Here is a 23,774-nt window from a genome sequence, read left to right on the forward strand (position 1 = left end):
TGTTGCAACTGATTATTAGACTTCCTTTCTCTCAAACCTTTCTCAGAGAAATGTGGAGGAGCTCATGAGCCTAAGAGCAAACATAAAGTCTGCAGCAGACAAGTTACCTGAGTTATTGGGTTTTTAGATGACATTATTCTGAGATGATTTTCTGAAATAAAATGCCATCTGCTTCTATTTAATTTTCCTTGTTTCCTTCTTCAAGAAAACACTGAGAAAAACATGCTTGTTCTGAAAGGTAGTTCCTTTGAGGCCTGTTATTTTCCTACATCTCTCTAAAAAGACAAGATCTGAATTTGTTAGTGAGTTATCAGACAATGCAATATACAGCACATCCAAAGAGCCAAATAAATGCACTTTCATTTGATACCTCTTGACATAACTGAAAGTTTGAATTCTGAAGTCAGATTTACCAGAAGGCTTCTGGGGCCACAGCCATGAGCAGTGACCCCAGAAACAGTTGTATTGACAGATGATCTTCCCTGTTTTCTCCAAGGGAGATGTATTCACATTTCATAACACTACAGTGTATATTGCACTGTATTATCCCTCCTCATTAATGTGATAGTGGGTAAGACACATCTTGGACAAAAAGAATCAGGATGAAACAAGGCTTTCAAACTTTTCCATTATCACATAAGAATGTGATCATTTCACAGCGTTTCAACAATACCAGCTGGCAGTCAAAAGATACATACACCAAATCAGTGTCAGGGCTTTAATAGTTCATAATATTTTAATAATTTGAGTATATTACATTATTACCAGGGTACTATAACATACTAACATTGTTCTCAATTAACACATGAGAAAGATACTCCCTGCAATTTGCTTATGTGAAATTTTTCAGACTCAACCTTATTCTGAGTGGAAGCCTCGATTTTCAAAAGGCCTTTGCAATGTGTGCTCAAAGAGAGCCGTAGTATCTGCTCAGGGATCAATAGCTGTGGGGCAATATTATCACAAATACAAAGGGATCTGATTAGACAAGTGTTGCCTAACTTACGGCACAGTTCAAATTGCAACTAATATTTCAAAAAGTTGCAATTTCAAAGATCTTGATTCTGTGTTTGGTTTGAGTAAATTGAGACTTGTTATTCGTCTCAACTGACCTCTTGATTACTAAAGTCTATTTAAAATAACAATAATAATAATATAACAATTTCAATTTGGAGTTTTTCCCAAGGACCGAAGGGCTTGCCTTTTAAAAATCTCATTGTAAAATCAAAATGAAGTTCATTATGCTGTAATTCAAAGCCCAATGACAGAAAATTTCTATATTCCATAAAGCTGTTAAGGTCCTTTGATAGTTGAATTAAAGCTTACTAAAATCAAAATTAAGGGGAAGACTGTGTGTAAAATGCTAGATAATGTTCTCCTAAATGTGAGTATGAATTTCATGTCCCTTACAAAGGGGATGCATGAGGTGCAGGCTTCAAATTATGGGAGAATATGACTGGGAAGAAAGAGTAAGATACTCCACACTTGTGCTAAACTTATTTTAGAGAACTATACTCAGTGGGACATTATGAGGTACCCTGTGTGACACCAGACTTTGCAAGTCTTTTGTTGCAAAGATTTTGCCAAATGCTGGGTGTCCCTTTTGTCTGCAGCACTCTCACATTCAGGAGCTGAAACCAGAGATCACACTGAACATGCTGGGTGAGAAACCAGTGGGGATGCCCAGGGCTGCTGGTGGTTATGAGGTCAGTGTTTCCAGACCTAGCTTGGTAGAATCATTCATTTTATTAAGAACAATCAGCACCTGCTTGTTGGGCCAAAGAACACTCTATAGCCTAAGCACACAGGTGCCATATGGGAACCAAAAATCCAAGCCCACAATGCTAAATATTTAATACCCAGTCATATTTTGACACTCTTTCAAGCCCTTGTTGCCACGCTCAGCAGAAAGGCTGACAGCTGAGTGGATGTGGAAAAGGAAGTGTACTCTCAAACCTACAGTCTGACCAGTTCAAGGACAAACAACTTTGATGGGGTTGAAAAGTTTATGTTGTCTCTGTCAACTCCGAAAGTTTTGCAGATAAATAAAGAGCTCAGAATCCAGCGGCTGTCAACAGATTTTTCTAAGTACTAAATCTACAGTGCTACACTTGGAAAAGTGCATTTATCACAGACAAAATTGTCTTTCTGAAAAACATTTATTAAAAAAGACTGACTACAGCTTTCAGTGGGCTTGACAAGATTTCATATTTGTTTTTTCATCTTTACCAAGTGCATTAATAGCTTTTAAAACTAAATGTCACGACTGCTAGATATCTCAGCAGTGTATTAGAGATGGAGACAACAGAATTCGCTGGCTTTATGTACATGCCTGCTTATTAGGAGAAAAGGCAAAGTGCATAGGACTGTTTAAAAATCAGGACTCTCCCCTCAGTCCAAACATATTCATAATGAACTTTGTAATTAATCAGCTCAAATTCTAATTAATTTTGCATCACCCAGCTGATATTTCTCACTATATCTTAAATAGTTGAATGTTTGAGTGTTCCTGAAAATATCTTCAAATCAGAAAAAAAACACAAGAAGTCAGTTCTCAGGTTGTATTAGTTAGTACGCTTTTGTCAGTGCCATTTTCACAAGTTCACTGTTTTTGCTGTGTAAGAGTTTTGTTTGCCTGATCAGACACCAGAAACATACCATGTGGGCAAATGTCCAGTAATGAGCTGCAAAAGCGAACAATCTAAGAATGACTCAAGCTATGGAAAATCATTTATTCTCACTACCTTGTGAACATTTGCAAACAGCAAAACTGAACTCAAAGGGCTAGATCTGAACCCCTCAAAAGCCCCGAAACACTGAGAATGCATCAAAGCAGTGAACCAAGTGGCAAAAAAATACAATCTATCCTAAAACCTTTTCCAAATGCAATCACTATTCAAAACCGATTAATGCTTTTATTAGTGAGTATACCTAATTCTAGGCAGCTACTCGTGTGTTTTGGTTTTTTTTGCTGTGACAGTGTGATACAATATGGCTGGTTGCCTAACACAATTAAGAGAAATAAAAATAGCTTCAAGTAACATATTTTTTTACTAGCTGAGCCCTATATGAGTGCTGGCTGATCTTTCTTTCTCTCGAGCTCAGACAGTAATTTTCATACACATTATATTTTTATTCAGACACAAGAGATTGTATAATGAGTTGCCTGAGGTGTACATCTTTACTTTGAAGAAAATTAAACCACTTTCTACAACAAGATGTAGGGTTGGTTTGCTCTGTGTGTGTGTGTTTACTTTATTGCCATCATCACACTCTTTTGTACCCTTATCCTACTCAGGATACTATTCCAGGCCCTGCACCAACATAACTGTTGGTACCAGCCAGCAAGGGTGACTCACTTGTTTTGGAGGCTAATAAATGGGAATATCTTTCTATACCATCCAGTCTAGGGCCAAGGAACAGGAATTCTGGACTGGGCATTGGGTGCCTGTACAGGGAAGATGGGGGATATCTGGAAGCTGGGCAGAAGAACTGATCTTCCAAGCTGAATACAAGCAGGTAGTTTCTGAAAGGATGAGCTAGGTGTGTGAGTGAGACAGCTTCCAGGGAAGGAGGTGGCTGCTTTATGGAGCAGCTTGCACCTGAGGTGAGTTATATTGGATTATTTTAGCATTTTCATTGGCTGAACCAGAAGAGGCTGTCTCCAGCATAGTCTTTTAGTTCTAAACAACAACAGTTTGGTTGTATCTTTTTCAGACCAAGCACACTGTCCTCGCAGAGAGTCAGGACTTCTCACAGAATGGGACCAAGGTTTGCTTCTGTCTGCTCTCTATGGGAATAAGGAAAATTTGCATCTGATTTTGACAGTGAGCTCTGCCTAAAGGATATGCATTAAGATTACTGTGTTTTCATCAGCATGCTCAAAGGAGATAAATGAGTGTGTTCTGCTTTGTGGCAGGCCTCGTTTCAAACAGGGATAAAAGGAGTTTGGTGGACGTTCCCAGTAGGACACATGTTCAACTTTGCAGTGACATAATCATCTATTTTAGTCTGCCAGCCACCAGTCCCCACACCTGGTGAGTTGTTCAGCCAGAGGACATAAAGGCATTTGCTGAACAGGACTAAAAATTGTTTATGCTGTGGGAGACTAAAGTGACCAGTTAGGTTATATTGCATATACCACATGCCAGTTCCTTGCCAACCAGTTACAATGTCCTTCCTTTGTTTGCAATAACACTCTGAACAGCAACTTTTGAGCAGGCAGGCACTTCTGGAAAGCTTTGCAGATGTTTTTCTTTCCTTAAGTCTTGCTGAGAAAGATTAGGAATACTCTTGCATATGAGCAACTCCCTAAAATACAGGCCAAGGCAGCAGACACTCCTATTAAATTAACCTTATTCCTCTCTGTGGAGCCCTTTACTCTGACCAGTTGAGTGCATTTTATTTCTATTATATTAGAATCCACTGTAAAGAGTTGTGTTAGAGTGATTTGATTTTTTATTTTTTTTTCAACAAACCTACTCACCATCTGCATTTGGCAAAACTCACTGACATCAGTCTTTGTTGCTTAGCAATAAATACTTGTGTTGACTCCAGCCACAAACAGTGTTCATTACTTTGTCATTCAGACATTTCACACAGGCTTTATGGCCTCAGAAACCATTTATTTACACTGGCCTTCTTCGAAGAGAGGGGGAAGAGCTGAAAAACAAATGTGTAAGATGAGAGGAAAGGCACACTGGTCTTTAAAGGCGTTAGACACAAATAGCAAAGAACCTGTAGTAGATCCACAAGCTCAATAAGAAGGAAAAAAGTACCTAGAAGAAATCAATGCAATACTATTACTATAAAATATTAAAGCTGTTGTAGAGCTTGCCAGACATCAACAATCTTGAACAGTATTAAAGTGTATACTTTGTAATGGCATCAATGATCACATTCCATCAATATGTGCTAATCAAGATGCAATAATCAGCAAGAATATCGGATATAAGAATGTCCTTTGGGCTTTTGTGCTGTGTTTGTGTGTAATCAGAAAGTGTTCTAATTTGAGTGAAGTATCTAAAAAATGTACATTTCTATAGAGTTCTATGGTAATTGTCTTGCTACTCATAACTTCAGAATTATTTGAATTTGGGAATAATTTTTATAGTTAGTGTTAGCTCAGAATTAAACTATTGAAACCTTTGAGGAAAGTTTTTATTTATAGAATGTTAGTAGAAGAAATGCTAAAAGCTGCACAGTTCTAATTGCTTTGCTTATTTAGCAGTCACTATGACCTGCTTCTGTTTAGATGTCTAATTTTAAGGTATTAACCTTTGGTAATCAGACTAGAAAAAAAATGAATAAGGAAGCTCCAAAACAATCACAATTAGAATTGAAAATTAAACGGGTCACTTGTTGTAGAGCATGTTACATTTAATAGATGAACAAGCTAACAAATGAATATGACAATGAGTCATCTGAAGTCAGTAAACAGCATACTGTTGGAATGTCAGATGATTTATAAAATGTTTAGTTTTTGCTTTTATTTGTGGACATATTATGCAAAATAAATTGATCATTTTACATGGGTAGCTGCAAAAATGCAGAAAAGTACTTCAGAATATGTGATAACAAATCTGTCAGGGACAGTGTCCACTACAAAACATACAAAATGCTTGCCATACTTTTCAAGGAATGGCAAAGAAAACTCCGCAAAGCTGAACTTAATTCAGGCATTGAATTTGGGACACAAAATTTCTTTCTGTTTTAAAGGTGATGACTTTGATCCTGATCTGGCAATAGAATTTTTTGTTTTCAGTCTTAAGCAAAATAATAATTAAAGTGGTCAAGGACTATGAATGGGGCATTAAGAGTTAGGCTGCTGGTGAAGTACAGTGACCTTAACAGATACTACAGTCATATATAAGAGATTGTGCCTGAACTGCTGATCAGGCATGTTTAAAGACAAAGCTGCTGTGCAACTTCCAAGACCAGAATGAGAGACTGGAAAGTGAACATTGTTACAAAAGTCACAAAATGAGCAACAAGTTGAGAAGGAAAAGTGCCTCTTCCATGTCAGTCTTAAATCAAGGCATAATTCAAGTTCCCCACTTGGAAGAGACAATGCCACTGCACCAGTGCAATACTAACCTGAATTGCTTTGGGAAGGGCAAGATCACGTTGCCCAGACACTGCCACAGAAATCCCGATTTTCAGCTTTTATTGAGTGGTCCTGCTCACCAGGATGTTCTTCGGGATTCTGTACGTCAGCAATACATTGTGTTGCATGGCCATACTTAGTCTGCTTCAATGCTGTGAAACAGGCAACCTTTATAGCTGTCTGAATGGATGTTCAGTTCAAACATATGCAGCTGTTAAGTGCTGCAAACTTGAAAGTCTGACCCTCAGCCCTTTTGGAAATGTCTCCTATTAAATACAACACACTGCTGAAATAGAAAGTGAAATATAAAGGAAGCTGCGCTGAAACAAGAGAAAACTTTTTGTTACAATAAGAAGGAGAAAAATGTAAAGGTGAATGTACAGAAGGGGAAAAATCTTAATCAAAAAGTCACATTCTGACCAAAAAAACCCCCAAAACAACAATTTGAAAGATGACAGATGTCGCTCTGAGGAGTCAGAGGCTGGGAATAACAAGAAACCTAAGACTCCTCTTTTGGCAAGGCTGGTATTCTTCAATACCCAAGAGCATCTGTAAAAGTTTTCTCAAGGAAAATGCTGACTTTTCTAAAAATGCAATCAATGGAGAAGGAATAGTGTATTCTCTGTGAACAATGGGTTAGGTTCTGTGCTCCTGACAGATCCAAGATCAAGCTGAATGACCAATTGCCCTGATACAGGCTTGGAACAGCTCCATCTTTGCAGCACTGATTATATTGACATTTCCTTTTCCTCCTCTGCTCCTTCTCGATCTCTCTCTCCAGGGTACGTTTTTCTTTGCCTGTTTCTAGTTACTTTCCCACTATTTTTTCTATACTAAAGGAAGGCTCAAGCAGAAACATTATACACTTTTTTGAGGAAGAAACAACCCCCATGGCAAATTCTGAATCTTGCATTGCTTGGACAGCTGTGAAATCACACAGAAAAATACCAAGACTACAAAGAAGATTAATGAGATGCTAGTGGGACCTCAGGTTGTGGTGACAGAACTAGCACAGCCCCTTCTCAACCACCTGGAGGAAGGGGTACCATTCAGGTCCAAGAGGAGGTGAGGGAGAGTCAGTGGTGCAGTTTGGTATTCATCTTTCCCTGGTTCTCAGGGAAACATCAAGTGCAGTGGTCCCTCTCCCTCAGTAGAGTCCTTGTACAATCTCACCGCACTAGGGAGCAGGTTGGGTCTTGATATCGCCTCTTTTGGACATCAACTTGTCATTAGCTGGCCCACAGTCGAGCTCCTTGAGTAGGAGACACTTCTTCAGGATAGTAGTGTTCTGCAGGGGATTCAAGTAATGGCAAGAAAAACACATCAAGAGGGATATTTAGATGCAAGTTGTGCCTTCAGGAAACCATGCCTATAGCTTTTTTTATGTTTCTAAAGGATGAAGTATTCAGCAAATACTTGCAGCACTAATTTTAATGAGTCTGTGCAATGAGGAGACCATATACTGTCTTCAGTAATAACACCAACTCAAGCACCACAAAGATATAAAGTAAAAGGGGCTGTTTGGAAAATGGAGTTGATTAGCTGTCATTCCTTGACTATTTCTTTTCCATTACATATTTAAATTCATATTTTTTACAGTAGTTCACATGGTAAGGTGCAACAACAGAGCTTTTGCCCCAGCTAAGTGTAAAGCTTTGCATTCAACAATTTATTCACTCCCTGAGGGATACTTTTTCCATACTTTTATCAAGAAAATGGATCAATGACTCATTGCTTGCCAATACAACTCACTTTGCGTTTGCTCATTTCCCTAGAACTGAGACACTCAGAATAAAAATAAATGCCTGGTCTCACCACTTCCTGTCCTGCTCTCAAAGAGAAGTGTTTCAGGGATTTAATTTCTCATCCCTGGCTTTCGCAGTCTCTCTCTCTCTCTCGATGGGAGTGTCCTGCAACAGGAAATGGCCATGTCACGAAAGCTGCAATGCGTTTAAGGACTTCTTCCAGCTAAAAATAGGTACCAGAGCTATCTTCTAGTTTTTTTCTGTTGTTTTGTATTAAATTCCAAATTTTTGAACGTAATATAGAGCTTAGAATAAACTCAACCTTATATGCCATTTAAATGCAACAACCTGCTTCTAACAGCCTGCTTTGCAAATGTATTTGAAACTCTATTAAGTACTTGCTGTGTTGCTCATGATGTGTCCATGTTTCAGAAAAAAATTGCTATGTGATGCATCTGCTGACTTGTTTCAGAGATTAATATTTGTACTATGGAAGCACTTGGGTGACTGTCAAGAATGAGGCTACACTAGGATCAGTCTGTGTATTCATTGTCTTAGTTCTTCAGATGGGAAATACCTCTGAGTTAATGGTTTACTGTCCCAGAACCTCACTGGGTTAATGGAAAACTTTGTACATCATTAGTCTTCTTACCAGTGAAGTTCAAAATGCATAATTGTACATTGAACCACTGTTAATCACCATAACATTCAACACCATGTATCTGGGATCAGATATTCATCCTGTACATGAAAAATATGGTCTAATTAGCAGCTTCTAATACAGATGTAAGATATGCCAACAAAGCACAATGCTTGCATTTACTGTGTAAAATATTGTGTAATTAGAAACCCCATGAATGGCTTGGGAGTTAATGGCTGGAGAAGACAAAGCTAAGAAAGCCATAAATTCTGATTTTAGCAGTGTCTAATTTAATTTGGACATAGTTGTTACTTGACCTCTCTTCTCTGTGCATTAGTCAATATAACTGGAAAACCCATTAAAAGCAAGGCTCTTCAGAATGGTTTGTTCAACTCAAAGATAAAAGTTTCTGGTTAAACACATCCAAGTATGACACTGTGAGAACAGTTTCTCCTTTCTGGTGTTTTCTTAGTAATAAGAATTAAATGTGTGAAAAAAATTAATAAAAAATTCATGACACCAGTGCCTTTAAAAAAAATCTATTAATAATTATAGCTTTAACGAATGGTGTGCTAAACATTTCAAATACAAACTTAGTGGAGCAGCACTAACAGTTTACTCCTCCTACCACTAGCAGGTCAAGGCTACAAAGAAGGAAAAGGTTAATTTTTGGATGTCTGGGAGCAGAGGTTCTGATTGCGTGATCCTGCATGCCTGATACTCAAGTTTTCACTACAAGTGCAACTGAGGAAAAAGACCTGTTTCTGAGGATGCCCGTGACAGTGATGACAAGCAAAAGGAGCACTTAAGGGGGAAGGGAAGGTAAATTTGACAGGCAGAGTGGGATGCCTTTGCCAGTTTCAACAGCAGCTGCCACAGCCAATGAGCATCAGCTGGCCAACACAGCAGAAACTTCTACAGCAGCATCTCAGTTCAAGCCATTCATTACCAGTGCAGCTGCTGGGATTGGCATTGTAAACAACAACATGTTGAGCATGTCAGTTTTGATGGGATTTTACTTTTAACTTTTGATCTACTGCAGTTGAGCCCTGTGAATTTTTTATGACAATGTCTAAATCTGCCCTTCCCTGTGTTGGCAGGCCTCCCAGTGTGTCCTCCAAATCATCTCTTTGTGTCCTGCTTGTATGCTTGCATTTCTCTCATCTGCCCAGCTTTTGTATTTAGAACTGCTTATTCAACTTTGCATGTCAGATGTCCATTTATTTAATTCAACTTTTTCTTACAGTTTGCTTCTGTCAAAAAACAATAAATCTAACAAGGACATGAAATGATTATCTAGCTTTTACTTCTAACATTTACTTGCAATTTTTGCCTTGGTGTGATTTTGATAATCCTACATGCAAGCTGCAAAAAATAAAAATGGAAATAAACAAACAAACAAACAAACAAACAAATAAATATATTTGCTAAATTATAATGAGCACATTTTGATTTACAAAATTAAGCAAGTGATCTGAATTTATATTAGAGTTTCAGCCAATGGTAGACAAACTGCTTAATGACTTGCTTCTAGGAATATACAGATTTTATTGCGTTAATGGAGGATTTTCACCTTCTTGACTTTGTGAATAAGCTGCTATAGACACAAGTAATTCTCAGTCTGAAGATAATCAAATGCGTGGCGAGATGAAATTTGCTTACCTCCTGCTATGCTATACCTAGAGATGTTAAATTCAGAATTAAGATGCATGTCTGCACAGTTCCTTTGCAGGTAAAAATGTTTCTTTCCTTGAATGCTAAAATGGTGCCATGGCACGAGGTAGAAAAATTGTGGTTCAAAAGATCTCAAGAAAATAATTGACTTGGTGAATAATTTATTGAATTTACTGAAAATATTGACCTAGATTTAATGTTTCCACATTTAAAACATGGAAAATGAGTTAAATTAATATGTTGAGTTAACCTAGAGTGAGACTAGACTGTTGCAGCATGATTAATTTACAAATATGAGTTGTTACTCCAGAAAAGCCATTTAGCTATGAAATGCTCTTCTTGTGTAATGCTGACATTTTCTTCACATTAAGTTGATGACCTGTGGTCTGATCGTTCTAACCACTAATGAAGACAAGAACTGTGGAAAAAAGGAAATCGGGAGTGATTAGCAGGCTTAGGGATAGGTAAGGATTACAGTTCTGGATCTTCTAACCTCTTTTCTCAATCGCCTTTGAACAGATCTGATACTGGGTCCCAGGAGCCTGGTATCTTGTCTTAACTGCTTCTGTATTCAAACTGTGAGGCCATTAGAGAGTCTGGTGCACTGAAGTTTAAAGAACTTTAATTGAGTGCTAGCTTACTTCTCAGAAGAGTGGTTGCTAGACCTCCTTATGTTTTTGACAAAAAAACACCATCCAAAAGCAGAGAAATTTCAGAATGGAAAATCTTATTGGCTGTCGAGCAAGGAAAGCAAGAGCTGGAGATGAACAACAGGACTGCTGGGTGATACAGAAAGAATCTGAAATAAAACTAATAGTAATATGAATGTATTTTTTTATTCATTGTGTAGACTGATCTAGTTTATTTTGCTAGAAAGCCCTTCCTTTAGTAGACATCAGATAGCCAAGCTATGTCTGGCTTTCCTAAGCAGCAGAACATATCAGACAAAGTACAAAGCTTTCAGGCCCAGAATAAAAAAGGCACCTGTAGGCATTTGCCTCTGTGGACTTACCCTTCCTCTCCAGAAAGCTTTTTGCCCTGCCTGATTTATATGAATTGGACAGTTCTTGCATATGTACTGCAGTCATTGAGCTAGCCTTGCCCAGCCCCAGGCACTTGAGCATGACTGTCTGTAAAAATCTCCAGAGAAAGAAGCTGCGTGCTGCAATCTGTCAGCTGGTTGAAGCTTTTAACAAATATTATTTTACAGCAATGTTCTCTGCAGGAAGAAGTTCACAAAGGGGTCACACTGAAGAAAAAGAATTGTGTCAGCAAATGCTGGCTACAGGGGAAGGATTTTAAGGGGTAGGGGATTCAAAGGGTTGGGGTACTCATAAAAGGAAGTGTGGAAGTGTGAGAGATGAAGGAAGAAGTTAAAAAGAGATAGATAGCACAAAAAATAGTGGAGGAAGCAGTGAGGCCCTCCAGAAATGTAGAGGGATGGGGGGCCAGGCTTGGATGCTTGACAAAAAGGGGCCTGCTTGGTGTTCAGGCTAGAATATCATTGTTGTTTTCAGCTGCCCTTTAAACTGCTACTTGCAACACACAAGTCTGAAAGCAGACGAGGAAAAACAACCCTATATGTGCTAGTAGCTTTGAAATTATGTGATTTAAAGAGAAAGGAAGGATGATAGAAAAGATTATGTGCTGTAACAGAATCATGGGAAAGAGAAAGGAAAAGATGTTTTCACCTTTTTTGGTTCTTAAATAAGTGTCCAGGAATGGGAAGAATTTAGAAATCAAAAACCAGGATTAAGAAATTCCACTGTCCCCTACTTTGCACAATAGTACCCCAAGAATTCATTTAGAGCACCATTAACTCCTACAAAAGCAGGAGCATTAAGAGGAGAGTCAGGGAGGTGTTCAGTTTGCAATTGTGGATGACCAGTCCTAGTTATCAGCTTATAGGTGTTATTATTTCAGAGTCAGGTGTCTGAGCTCTCTTCAGAGTCAGTGGAGAGAGCCCAAGGAGTAAGTCTCAACTTCAGAGTGAGCTGAGCCACTTACTAGACTCATTGGTTTTGTAGGAGGCTTGGATTGTACAGGAAACTGGACACCTAATTTGCTTGTAGACGTAAACCCTGATAATTTCCAGTGTAAAAAATGCATTTTCAAGTCAGACTGAAGATATCTATTTCTTGGAGGATGTTGGAAGCTGATAGAACATCTGCAAAACTTAACAAAATCAGGAAAGCAAGAGTTAAGTTAGTCTCCAAGTTCTTTTAACTCTGCCTTTTTTGTTCAGTGCTGCAATGCACCAGCAACCTGCATATTTTGTGTCTGAACTCTTCTGAATAGAAACTACCATCTATAGGCAAATATAGTCTTCTCCACAGACAGAATACCCTCTGCTGCAGAACTAGAGACCCCATTTCACTCTTACTTGTGACACTCAAAGCTGTCACAAGTTGAACATACTCATGAAGACAGTCCCCACTGTCAGACTCTTTGCCTTTGTAACCAGCAAAAGCTGTAAAATGAAGTGCTGGGAATAAGCCTGCTGGGTCCTTTCAATGTATAGGAATCTCTTGTCTTTGACTATATGTAGGGCAGTCAGCCTGAGAGGATCCTCACAAATTAAAGTTAATGGCAAGCCTAGACTGGTGGTTTCCGTAACTAGACCTCTTGACACTCAGCGTCTTTTGTACCACAGAACTGCTGCTGGCGTATCAGCCAAGTTACAACACTTAAAAAATTCAGGAATGTATGGGGAACCCATCACTGAGCACCAGCCACTGAGTCTCTTTTGGAAAGCACGTATTTTTTAGTTCACAGGTGGCATGCAGTGAAAGAACTGACTTAAAAATTACAGCAGTTCTGCAATTTTTTCAAGTTGACACAAATCAAGGCATGACTACTTAAAATAACCAACTCCTTATTCCAGTACATGATCAGAGCTATAAAATTATGTTGAAACTGGGAAGATGAAGAGATGTTTGGATATGCTGTGATCACAGTTTTCAGCTATAAGCATGGGAGTGCACATTCCAAGAATGGAGCAGATGCTTCCAATTATCTGCAATAAAGAGAAGGGACACTTGAAAACGTAGCTGGTTTTAGGTGGCTGTCACAGGACTTCGATAAAGAAGAAGAGCGTGCAAAGTGTAACAGAGTAATTTTACTTTCATGGCACATTAATTTTAAGACACTGCTCTACAAGTTGAAAAACTTGTGCATTCTGACTACTGAAAGCAAAACAATCAAACTGGAAATCTTATTGTTGAGTTTTTCCTATTTTAAACCATGACAAACTTTGCTCATTAAATATTATTTCCTTTGATGTTCTAAAATGTTACTGAAATATAAATAGATTTCCATGCTTAACTGCAGCTATTGCTTGCTCAAAGAGTGCTTTCATAGAAAGGGACAGCTTGTAAAATACAGAACTGTACAACGTAGAAGAGAAGAAGACATGTACATGTAGACCTTTTATTCACTCTTTTGTAATTCCTGCATGCCACATCCTCAGCATGTTTGTGATTTGCTATGTGCTTAGCGGGGTGATATTCAGGAAGTCTGAATGGCCTGCTAAACCATGCGTGTCACTTGTTAATCTACGTTAGTTCAGGCTGCTTGCACTGTCTGCTCATGGCATGTCTGGGGTTTTTTTTTCTCCTGAGCCTTGTGAAGAAGCCAAGAACCATAGATAATCTTTCTCTCCAGTGACCTAACTTGTCTTAAGCGTGTGGTCCAGCCAGAGCTTCATACTTTACTACCACTCTGCTAGTTTGGCTATTGTGAGCTTTGTCCATGTGATCTATGAGGTGCTAGCAGAAGACATAGTGATAAATGCAGACACACAAGTTTTCATATAAGGGTGCCCCGGACAAGCCAGCACTGAGCTCAGAATCTGTCCACATCTACCCTTGCAGATATAAGCACTTTGACTATATCAACATGTGCCAAATGAGCCAACAATGAAGCCACAGTTATGAGTTTGTTCTCCATTTTCACCTGTTTAGTTCCAGTACTCTCTTTTATTTGTCTAGGGAAACACAAAACACACAAGCAACTAGCTAGATGTGAAAGCAGAAAGCTGCATCTTATTTCCTGGGAGTAGCTCACCATTACCTGGCAATAATCACATTGCAGCTTAGCTGTCTTCATACTTATTTTGCTACATCTGGGACATCTTGGAATACACAGTGGTCAATAAAATAGAAAGAAAATTTAGTAGAAGTTTTGTGCTCTTGGCTTTGTATTTATTTAAAATAGATCCATCACGGCTGTATGGAAGGAACTCATATCTCAATTTGCTTTTGCATAAAAGTATGAGAAAAGCATAGCAAAATTATTAGTAAAAATATGATCTTATTAATAATTGATAGCACTTTCATGATAAAACAAATATCACTTTTTTAAAGGTCCCATTTCATTCAACTGCTTTCAGACATGACTGCTAATTTATATGCACTTAAATGCATACACTAGAGCTTATCCACATTTCAGAGGCAACTTAAAATCCTGTAGGAAAATGCTCTTTTCTTGGCAGTTTGTGCAAAACCTCAGATACTAATGACTGAAATTAATTTGAAAATTACTGTTTTGTGACTATATGCACTCAGTAGTATTACCTAAAGTTCTGTCCACAGACAGGAGTGTTGAAATTGATTTAAGGTAATATATTCTTCATTCAGCAAGCTCTTACTGATTACTTTCTGAGTCGGATAATTGTTCCTACTCTTGGTGTTCCATTAAGTTCTCTAGATGATTTGACATTGTTCTTTCTGGGCTAATTTATGATAGCCTGTAGAAAGAGATTTCTACATTGTAATTAGATGTCTAATGTCATTCTTCCTCAAGGATCACAGGAACACAGGAAGCTGCTCAACAAAGAGAATTAAAGGAATTCTGAGCAGCTGGGTATCACCTCTCCCTCCAAACGCTGATCCACAGTCAAGGAAAGGTGACTGCTTGTTGATTTGGATGGATGAACAGAAGGCTTGGGGCTTGTTGATAAGACTTCACTACTTTGTATCAACTTCATTTTGTAAAGAAACTGAGTCCAAGTCAGTAGATTGGGTACACCATAAACAAATAAAATCCTATGTCATCATTTACCTGCTTGGAAAAAACACAAGCAGTTCAGTTTAAGGAAGCAAATCTGAAAAGGTATGATTAAAAATGTTTTAAGGTTCTTGAAAAACTTTGCAATAGGCCTTTAAAAATATATCCTGCTGTCTTAAATTTGTTGAACAAAAATTTCAACAGTGGTTGCTGCAAGAAGCTAGGAATTCAAATGTGTGGTCTGCTGAAAGTACTGCCATGTTAACTCCTAGCTTTGTGGACTTCATACACTAGTCTCTTTGACCTTGCCAGTGTATGAGATGTACACATTAACCTTTTCTTTTTTTCTCAAAAATACAAGATCTCAAGAAGTTTAAAACAGTAAAATATGGGAAGATGAAGACAAAAATAAAATACAAGCAATAACTTTATTTTAACTTTAATTAAAACTTCATTGTGTTGTAGTATAATATCATGTGTACAAGGGGCACTTGAAGTTGAATTCATAGGCCTTTAGTGGCATTTTAGACATACTGGAGTATCTGAGACACCTGCACATGGTTTACCAGATAATGTCGGACCTACAGGAGACTTCTGTCCTGGTCAAGGTGGTAGGGAGGATGATCTGGATGTATTTATGTTAAACATAATGTCAGCTAGTAAATCTCATGCTTTTTGTCTAGGATTACCATTGAAAGGCGACGATAAACAAAATGCTTCTATATATCTCTTCAGGTCTGATTTCTACCATACATAGCTGCTAAGTAGCTTTACTAATACAAATTACTAAAACAGTGGAAACAGAAGAATGAAATTTTCATTTTTAGAATTTGCAGGAGGTACATTATCTTCTGAAATTCTGCGTAGGGATATTGCATGGTTAATACTCTTTAATGACAATTCTGCATGTTGGATGGAGATACTAAGTAAGTGATTCTCTGTATAGGTAAAGGTAATTTTAATCTCAGTGGGCATCATCCATAACTAGTGTCATGTGACAGACAAAACGAAAGGTCTAGGGAGGATCCGGATGGGACTCCTCAGCCGAAACACCAGTTATGTGAAGACTGTAACCTTCTTGTTCTTTCAGGGCGGGGCTAAAATAAATGAGGAAAAAGTAACATAAGTGCTGTCATATACATTTGGCATACAGATAAAGGGAGTTCTCTGCTATCATGCATGTGCTTTCTTTAAACTGACATCATGAGTATGTCCCTGGTAAAAAGATATGGGAAAGAGCACCTTACTGTATATTTGCATATTTTGAAGAACGTCAGCATTTCAAAGGCTATTTCAATATACTGCAGGTATTTCACTGTGGTTTGTTAATATATTTGTATCAAATACGTATCAAAAAATTTGTTAAGAGAAGAATTATTCTCTTATGAAGTTAGCCATGATGAAGATACTATAAAACTGTATCCAAGCTAAGAAGTAAATATCTGAATTTAGATAGGATTATCAAAAGCAAGAAATAAAAGCAAATTAAAGATTAACAACAGAGCAGATTTCCTCTGACTGAAGTGCAAGTGGAATGGAGTACAAGTTAACAGGTAACCAATTTTTTGAATGATACCTCATTGCTCTATTTAGTCACTCAAGCAAAAGAAGTGTTGAGACTCATTTTTCCACTTTCTGGTTGACTACTGACTACTGTCAGCTTTCTGAATCAGATGCTCACATTCAGATGGATAGATCATTTCTATCATAGAATCATAGAATAGTTAGGGTTGGAAAGGACCCCAAGATCATCTAGTTCCAACCCCCCTGCCATGGGCAGGGACACCTCACACTAAACCATCTCACCCAAGGCTCTGTTCAACCTGGCCTTGAACACTGCCAGGGATAGAGCATTCACAACCTCCCTGGGCAACCAATTCCAGTGCCTCACCACCCTCACAGTAAAGAATTTCCTCCTTATATCCAATCTAAACTTCCCCTGTTTAAGTTTTAACCCGTTACCCCTTGTCCTGTCACTACAGTCCGTGATGAAGAGTCCCTCCCCAGCATACCTATAGGCCCCCTTCAGGTACTGGAAGGCTGCTATGAGGTCTCCACGCAACCTTCTCTTCTCCAGGCTGAACAGCCCCAACTTCCTCAGCCTGTCTTCATACGGGAGGTGCTCCAGTCCCCTGATCATCCTCGTGGCCCTCCTCTGGACTTGTTCCAACAGTTCCATGTCCTTTTTATGTTGAGGACACCAGAACAGGAGTGAGGGTAGGAAACAGTAAATACTGTTAAACAGAGGCCTAGGCTCTGTTGTCATAGACAACTTAAACCACAGCACAGCTTGCTACACAAAATTGTCAAACTCAATAGAAATTAAGGGCACTCATGTAGTACTATCCAAATTCAAGATTTAAAACCAATATTAAAGCCCTTCCCCCTTTTATATTCTCTTCCCTTGTCATTTCCGTAATCATTTTTATTATTTATTATTATTATTATATTATATCATACTTTAGTTATTAAACTATTCTTATCTCAACCCATGAGGTTTACATTCTCTTGATTTTCCTCTGCATCCCACTTGGAGGGGAGAAATTTAGGGGGGTGAGCGAATGGCAGCATGATGCTGAGTTATCAGCTGCGCATAAGCCATGATAACCAACTAGATGTGAGGAGGCTACTCAGGCACTGGAGAATTACAATTGTATTAATAGGGTGCTTTCTCTGGGCTAATGGTACTCCTCGGCCAGGTGAACAGACATAGGGGAATACCATGCTACCTCAATTAGAGTACTTTAAAACATTCCGTGCTGGCTGCTTAGAGGTAGCTTGAGAATTTTTTCAATACAGATATTCTCTCTGAGACACTGGAAAATATGTGCTATATTTTTTTACTTTGCAGATATTTTTTCTTCTCTTTTGTGTGTAGATTTTTGTTACTCTGGCTTCAAAGAAGCAGGACTACAAGAACAAAAGATGCCAGGAGCTTTAGTCTACCTAAATTAATGTTAATACTGTTCCTTCCTAAAAAGGTAATTATTATCTTCCTAACACCAAATAATTTCTCATGATAAACCTATCTTTGTATAAAGGCATAAAGGCAGAAGGAATCAACAGTATTAACAGGAGAAATGAAAGCCTTACATTTCAAATATTTTGATTGATATGTTTTTCTAATTCTGTATCTTGAGCTATGTGTTACTTCTAATGGTAGTTTGCCAAAGGAAGAAGCAGGCCAAGATCTCTGTGTTCACAGCAAGAAATCTTGACTAGTCTCGTTCAATAATAAGCTTGTAAAATGACCCCTTGTCTCAAAAAGGACTGTTTATTCTTGAAAGCCATCTACCATAATTAAGACAGAAGTGTGCCATGGTAAGGGTTGGTTTTAAAGACCATTGTGAACACCTTTCTGTTACATTGTCAGTGCTGTGTTTAACTACCATATAAATTTGCAGTGAGTGAGAAAGGAATCTTTTTGTAGCATAAAAAGCAATGAAACCCTAACCTTGGTTGGAACCTCCAGATACTATTGCAATAGTTATAAAAACAAATAGGGACAATAAAACTACAATGACCATTGGGTCAAGTCAATATACCATGCTTTATGTCCCCAAGGAAATCTCAGAGCCCTGCCTGTTACAGCATCTGTTTTCAGTTATGTTGCCTACCTTATGCTATTTATCAAAACTCTTTTTTAAAAAGGGGAAAAAAACCCACATGAAACAACAATATTCTGTTATTTCCAGTTCTACTCCAGTGCTTTCTCATGTAAAAAATTAATTTTTGGTCTGAAATCATGCAAGAAGATCAAAACAGCCTGCCCATTTCCTATCTTTAGCCAGATTTACAAAAATTAGCCTCAAATTAGGTAGGCCAGAGTCCCTACCCTACCTTTCTCACTAAACAAAAGGGAATGGCAAAAAAACTCTGGCCTTATTGAAGAAAAAGCAGTTTTGCTATTAGATAGCAAAGGTGCTCCATCCAATTTGAAAGATGTGACCCAAAAGGAGAATTGGAATTGGGATGAGAGATATTGTTAAGTGAGTCCTTGCCCTTGAGGAGCTGATCTATATGGAAAAATCTGACAGTGGGGGATTTTTTCTTAAAAAAATGAGGCTTATACAATCTTTATGCAAAATACCAAAAGGTTTCCCATAAAAAGACAGCACAAACCAGAAGAAGCTAATGGGTTCATGAATCAGAAATTTTATACTGAAATAAGTTTCATTCAGAGAAGATGGGTGGTGTGGAGCTCTGTTTATCCGTGGCTCTGGGGACCCTCCAGCTCCTTGTTAAGATCATGGATACAGTCTGGAAGGGTGGTGTGAAACACAATTTGTCCAGGGTTGTAAAGACTTTCCAGGCTCCTGTAGGACCATGATAATGTATAGACTGGGGCTGTGTGGGTTTTCTTGTCCTTAGGTCAATGTCCTTACAGAAGTTTGCAACATTCTCCATCTGAGTGGTGGAGGAAGGAGAGGATGTAGACAGTGGGACTAAGAGCACCATTAACAAGTCTGCAGATGACGCCAAGATGAATGGAGCAGCTGACATGCCTAAGGGAAGGGATGGCATCCAGAGGGACTTGGACAAGCTTGAGAATTGGACCAATGTGAAACTCATGACTTTCAATAAGGACAAGTGCAAGGTCCTGCACCTGGGTCAGGGCAACCCCTGGCATCAGTATAGGCTGGAGGATGTAGGAATTGAGAGTACCCCTGAGGGCAAGAACTCAGGGGTACTGGTGGTTGAAAAACACCAGTCATGGACATGAGCTGGCAGTGTGCGCTTGCAGCCTGGAAGGCCAATTTTATCTTGGGCTGCATCAAAAGGTGCGTGACCAGCAGGACAAGGGTGGTGATTCTGCCTCTCTACTCCATTCTTGTGAGACCCCATCTGCAGTACTGGATTCAGCTCTAGAATCTTCAGTACAGAAAAAAACATGGACCTGTGGGTGAGAGTCCAGGGGAGGGCCACAGAACTGATTGGAGGGTTTGAGCACCTCTCCTGCACCTCTCCAGGCTGAGAGATTTGGGCTTGTTCAGCCTGGAGAAGACTCCAGAGAGACTTTATTGTGGCCTCCCTCTCAGTTCTTAAAAGGGGCCTATAAGAAAGATGGGGAGAGACTTTTTAGCAGGGCCTGTTTCTATAAGACAAGGGGGAATGGTTTTAAACTAAAAGAGGGGAAATTTAGACTGGACATGAGGAAAAAAATTTTTACAATGAGGTTAGTAAAATATTGGCACAGGTTGCCCAGAGATGTGGTTGATGCACCATCCTTGGAGATATTTGAGGCCAGGCTGGATGTGGCTCTGGGAGACCGGATCTAGTTGGAGATGTCCCTGTTCATTGTAGAGGGGTTGGACTAGACATCTTTGAAGGTCCCTTCTAAACCAAACTATTCTATGATTCTATGATTTGCAGGAGCGTGCCATGTTCTGGTCACATCCCTGTCCAAGGAATCCAGCTGTAATAGACAGGAGAATCATCAAAGGAGGAGCAGCCACTCCCTATTGCCATGGGCAGCAACTTCTGCCCTTTCCTCTCAGCCTTTGCTCATGTGGATGTTTGCCTGCCAGACCAGGTTGTTGTAGCTCTTTTTACACCTATCCTGTGGCATGGGCCACCACAGCATTCTTCCTGCAGTGACACAGCCGTGACATCGCAAGTGTTCGTGCCCAGATTTAGTGCTGAATCACTGTGACATGGATATTATCTTCCACCATTCACGTGAGAATTAAAAATAGATGATTAGTAACTATAATAAAACATGAACAACTGGTAATGTTGGGGAGGAAAACTAAGTAGGTGTAGCAACAATTTAAAGGACAGCAGCTCAGCAAAGGTTGGAAGAGAATTAAAAGCAGCAGGTTTTATCTGCTTCTCAGTTTTAAAGATTTATGTGGTACTTACAGCTGAGATTTGTGGGTTTGAAGAAAAATGCTTGTTGAGTTGTCTGAACGTAATATTTCATGTCTTCCAAACTGAAGACATGTCCAGTGCCAAACTCCGCATCCATGAGTGGTTGACAGTGCTGAGGAGGTTTCATTGTGCAATTTAATTTCTTTCCCAGAAATGAACCAAGGATTTTGCCAGACACTCTCATGTGTTATATACTTCAGCTGGGCACTACAATGAAAGGCATGAATTAGCTTCCATCTACTTGGTTCACTGCAGGTTATTTACATCCTCTTTAACTGACAGGACCAGAGGCAATGGGCACAAACTGAAACACAGGAGATTTCGTCTAAATATCTGGAAACACTTTTTCACTGTGAGAGTGACTGAGGACTGGCAAAGATTGCCTAGAGAGGCTGTGGAGTCTCCATCCTTGGAAGTATTTAGAAAAACACTAATCATAGTCCTGGGCAATCTGCTTTACGTGAGTCTGCTTGAGCAGGGAGCTGGACTGGATGATCTTCAGAGGTCTCTTTGACCTCAACCATTCAGTGATTCTGTGATCTGTGGTGCATGAAAGTCATTGTTTTCCCCATAATTAATTTCTCATTAATAATTTTAGTTTGGCAGATGTTAAAGTAAAAATGATAGCAAGAAAAAATGATTATGTTCAGAAAGGAGGCGACCTTTAAATTATTAAGCACAACTACAAATGGCAATAAACATATTCCAGTGAATTATTGCTGATCCTTTAAATGCTTCAACTGTTGTATGTGTCGACTTTAGCTACTGTTGACATTCAGAGACAGACAAGCAGGGAAGTGGTTGAAAATTATAGGATCCTGTTGGTTAGAGATAGGGTAGAGGAGTATTTAAAACATGCCCCTGGACTCCCTGTGTGACACAGTATCCAGCTCACTCAGCTGGCGTGCAGAAGATTGTTAGGTGGCCTCTATTCCCTTCCCTGCTGTGTTTAACATTAACTTGAGAAGAGACACTGGGTGGCAAGGTCATCCCAGCTTCCCCTTTCATCATTCTTTTTCTTCCTTTGCTTCTAGGATGCTTTGTCTAATGATACACAAACAATTGCTGGGTTTCAAGAAACTCCAGGTATTTTGCCTGCTATTGACTGCATTGTACTTTGTATACACTACACTAGACAAGGCAAAAAAATGCATTAAGAAAATCGCTTGTTCCTGTTGGCTACCATGTAATGGTTTCACAGTAGATCCTGAGAGCCCGTGTGATCAGATGACGAAGTGTGTTGCTTCCCTTCCAATAGCTGTGATGATCTTTTGATGATCACTGTCCCTTCAGCCCATTGTCAGAGGCAGCATATAGTAATCAGGTGTTTTATCTCCCAGCAAGTATCACACCCTTTCATCTTCTGGTTCAGTTGGATAGGACAACCTTTTTAAAAGCAATGAAAAACAGAAATGGGAGCACAAGCAATAGCCAGTGCATTACCCCCATTCCTCTGCTGCTTTAGCTGCTTAATATGTTAACTTTATCTGCTGCTGTCATATGCAAACAGTCTCTGGAAATGTGGTTGCTGTTCAGGAAGCAAGGGTTGTGCAAAAATAGTCACTGTAGCAATAAAGTATGGTAGTTGTCTTCCAAGATGAAGAGAAACATATCTGCTACCCAGAGAAACTTACTGTTCTACAGAGTTGATTGCTGCAGAGTTTTATTGATTTGACAGAATTTCAAACTTCCTTGCCAGTCTACAAAAAAGAGAGAGAAATAACAATGACGCTTCCAGAAGGGCAAGGGTGGGGTGGGATGGGATATAAAAAAGAACAAACCAAAACAGAAACTACAAAAGCCTACTGAAAAACTATTGGTCTGTTTTGTTTCTGTTGGCTTTAATCAGATTCTCATTTTCCTCCCCATTTATGGATGATTTAGGTCTTGGGCTAGTTTGAGAGGACTGACACAGTCATGTCCCCAAAGGCTGTGACCTTCTCCAATCTGCCCTCCTGCCTTTTTTTTTTTTTTTTTTTCCTTCAGAAACTGATATTCTTTCTAAAGAAAACAGGAGAGAAATAGACCTATCAAGATTTAATGATGCAAAAATCAACGAGAAAAACATGTTTGAGTGTGATACTCTTTGTATTTTACAAAAAGGCAAAAAGGGATTTAAAAGATCACCTTTAAGGCATCCAATTCTAAGGTTTCAATAAACAAGTACATTGATCACTGAAAAACAAGCTCTTTGATTATTTTTCTAGTCCCCAGAGAAGCAGCTGTAAAATCATGAAGACCTTTATAAGATGAGAGTAAGAAGCAGCATCCAAGGAAATGAAAAAAATATTAGAATTGTTATTATCTATGCTTACAATAGAAGTATTGCATAGTAGATAAGAACATTGGAAGGATGCCTTTTTCCTATCTTGCATTATATCTTTCTGAACAAAACCCCTGTGTCGACAACAGAAGCTTGTTCTAATAACAAAATGTTGCCTGAAATGAAATTCTTGACATACCAATCATCCTCAGTAGCAAAGCCATTTTTCATCTAAAACATGCTTTGGAGCAGGCTTTAATGAATGTCTCAAACCAGCTCATTGAGCTTATTTTCTCAAGAATGGGAGTATTTAAATAAATTTAATAGAAAATATACCACAGAGACACCACAAATTCCCCTGCCAAATCAGATTATGTACTTTTAAAGGACAAAGGCATACACATTTTCTTCAAAATTACTTGAGCATATGTATTTCATAGCTAAAATGGGTGATGGCTTTGATTAAAA

The 23,774-nt window shown here is 38.8% G+C and overlaps 1 long non-coding RNA gene across 12 annotated transcripts in view; it reads right to left on the reverse strand.

Annotated features, from left to right (window-relative positions):
• LOC136015437 (uncharacterized) overlaps positions 1–23,774 on the reverse strand; it is an 83,494-nt gene that overhangs the window by 11,863 nt on the left and 47,857 nt on the right. For 7 of the 12 annotated variants that reach the window (XR_010613208.1, XR_010613205.1, XR_010613210.1 and 4 more), the window contains 3 exons: positions 22,678–22,743; positions 21,035–21,250; positions 15,582–16,269 (listed from right to left, as the gene is read on the reverse strand). This is a non-coding gene — a long non-coding RNA (uncharacterized LOC136015437). Of the gene's footprint in view, positions 1–4,290; positions 4,663–6,096; positions 7,395–7,921; positions 8,017–15,581; positions 16,270–21,034; positions 22,430–22,677; positions 22,744–23,774 lie in introns of those variants that run through there. The other 5 variants (XR_010613214.1, XR_010613215.1, XR_010613213.1 and 2 more) reach the window with 4 other exon arrangements.

The sequence above is a fragment of the Lathamus discolor genome, chromosome 5, assembly GCF_037157495.1.
Source record: "Lathamus discolor isolate bLatDis1 chromosome 5, bLatDis1.hap1, whole genome shotgun sequence".
Classification (NCBI taxonomy): Eukaryota; Metazoa; Chordata; class Aves; order Psittaciformes; family Psittacidae; genus Lathamus; species Lathamus discolor.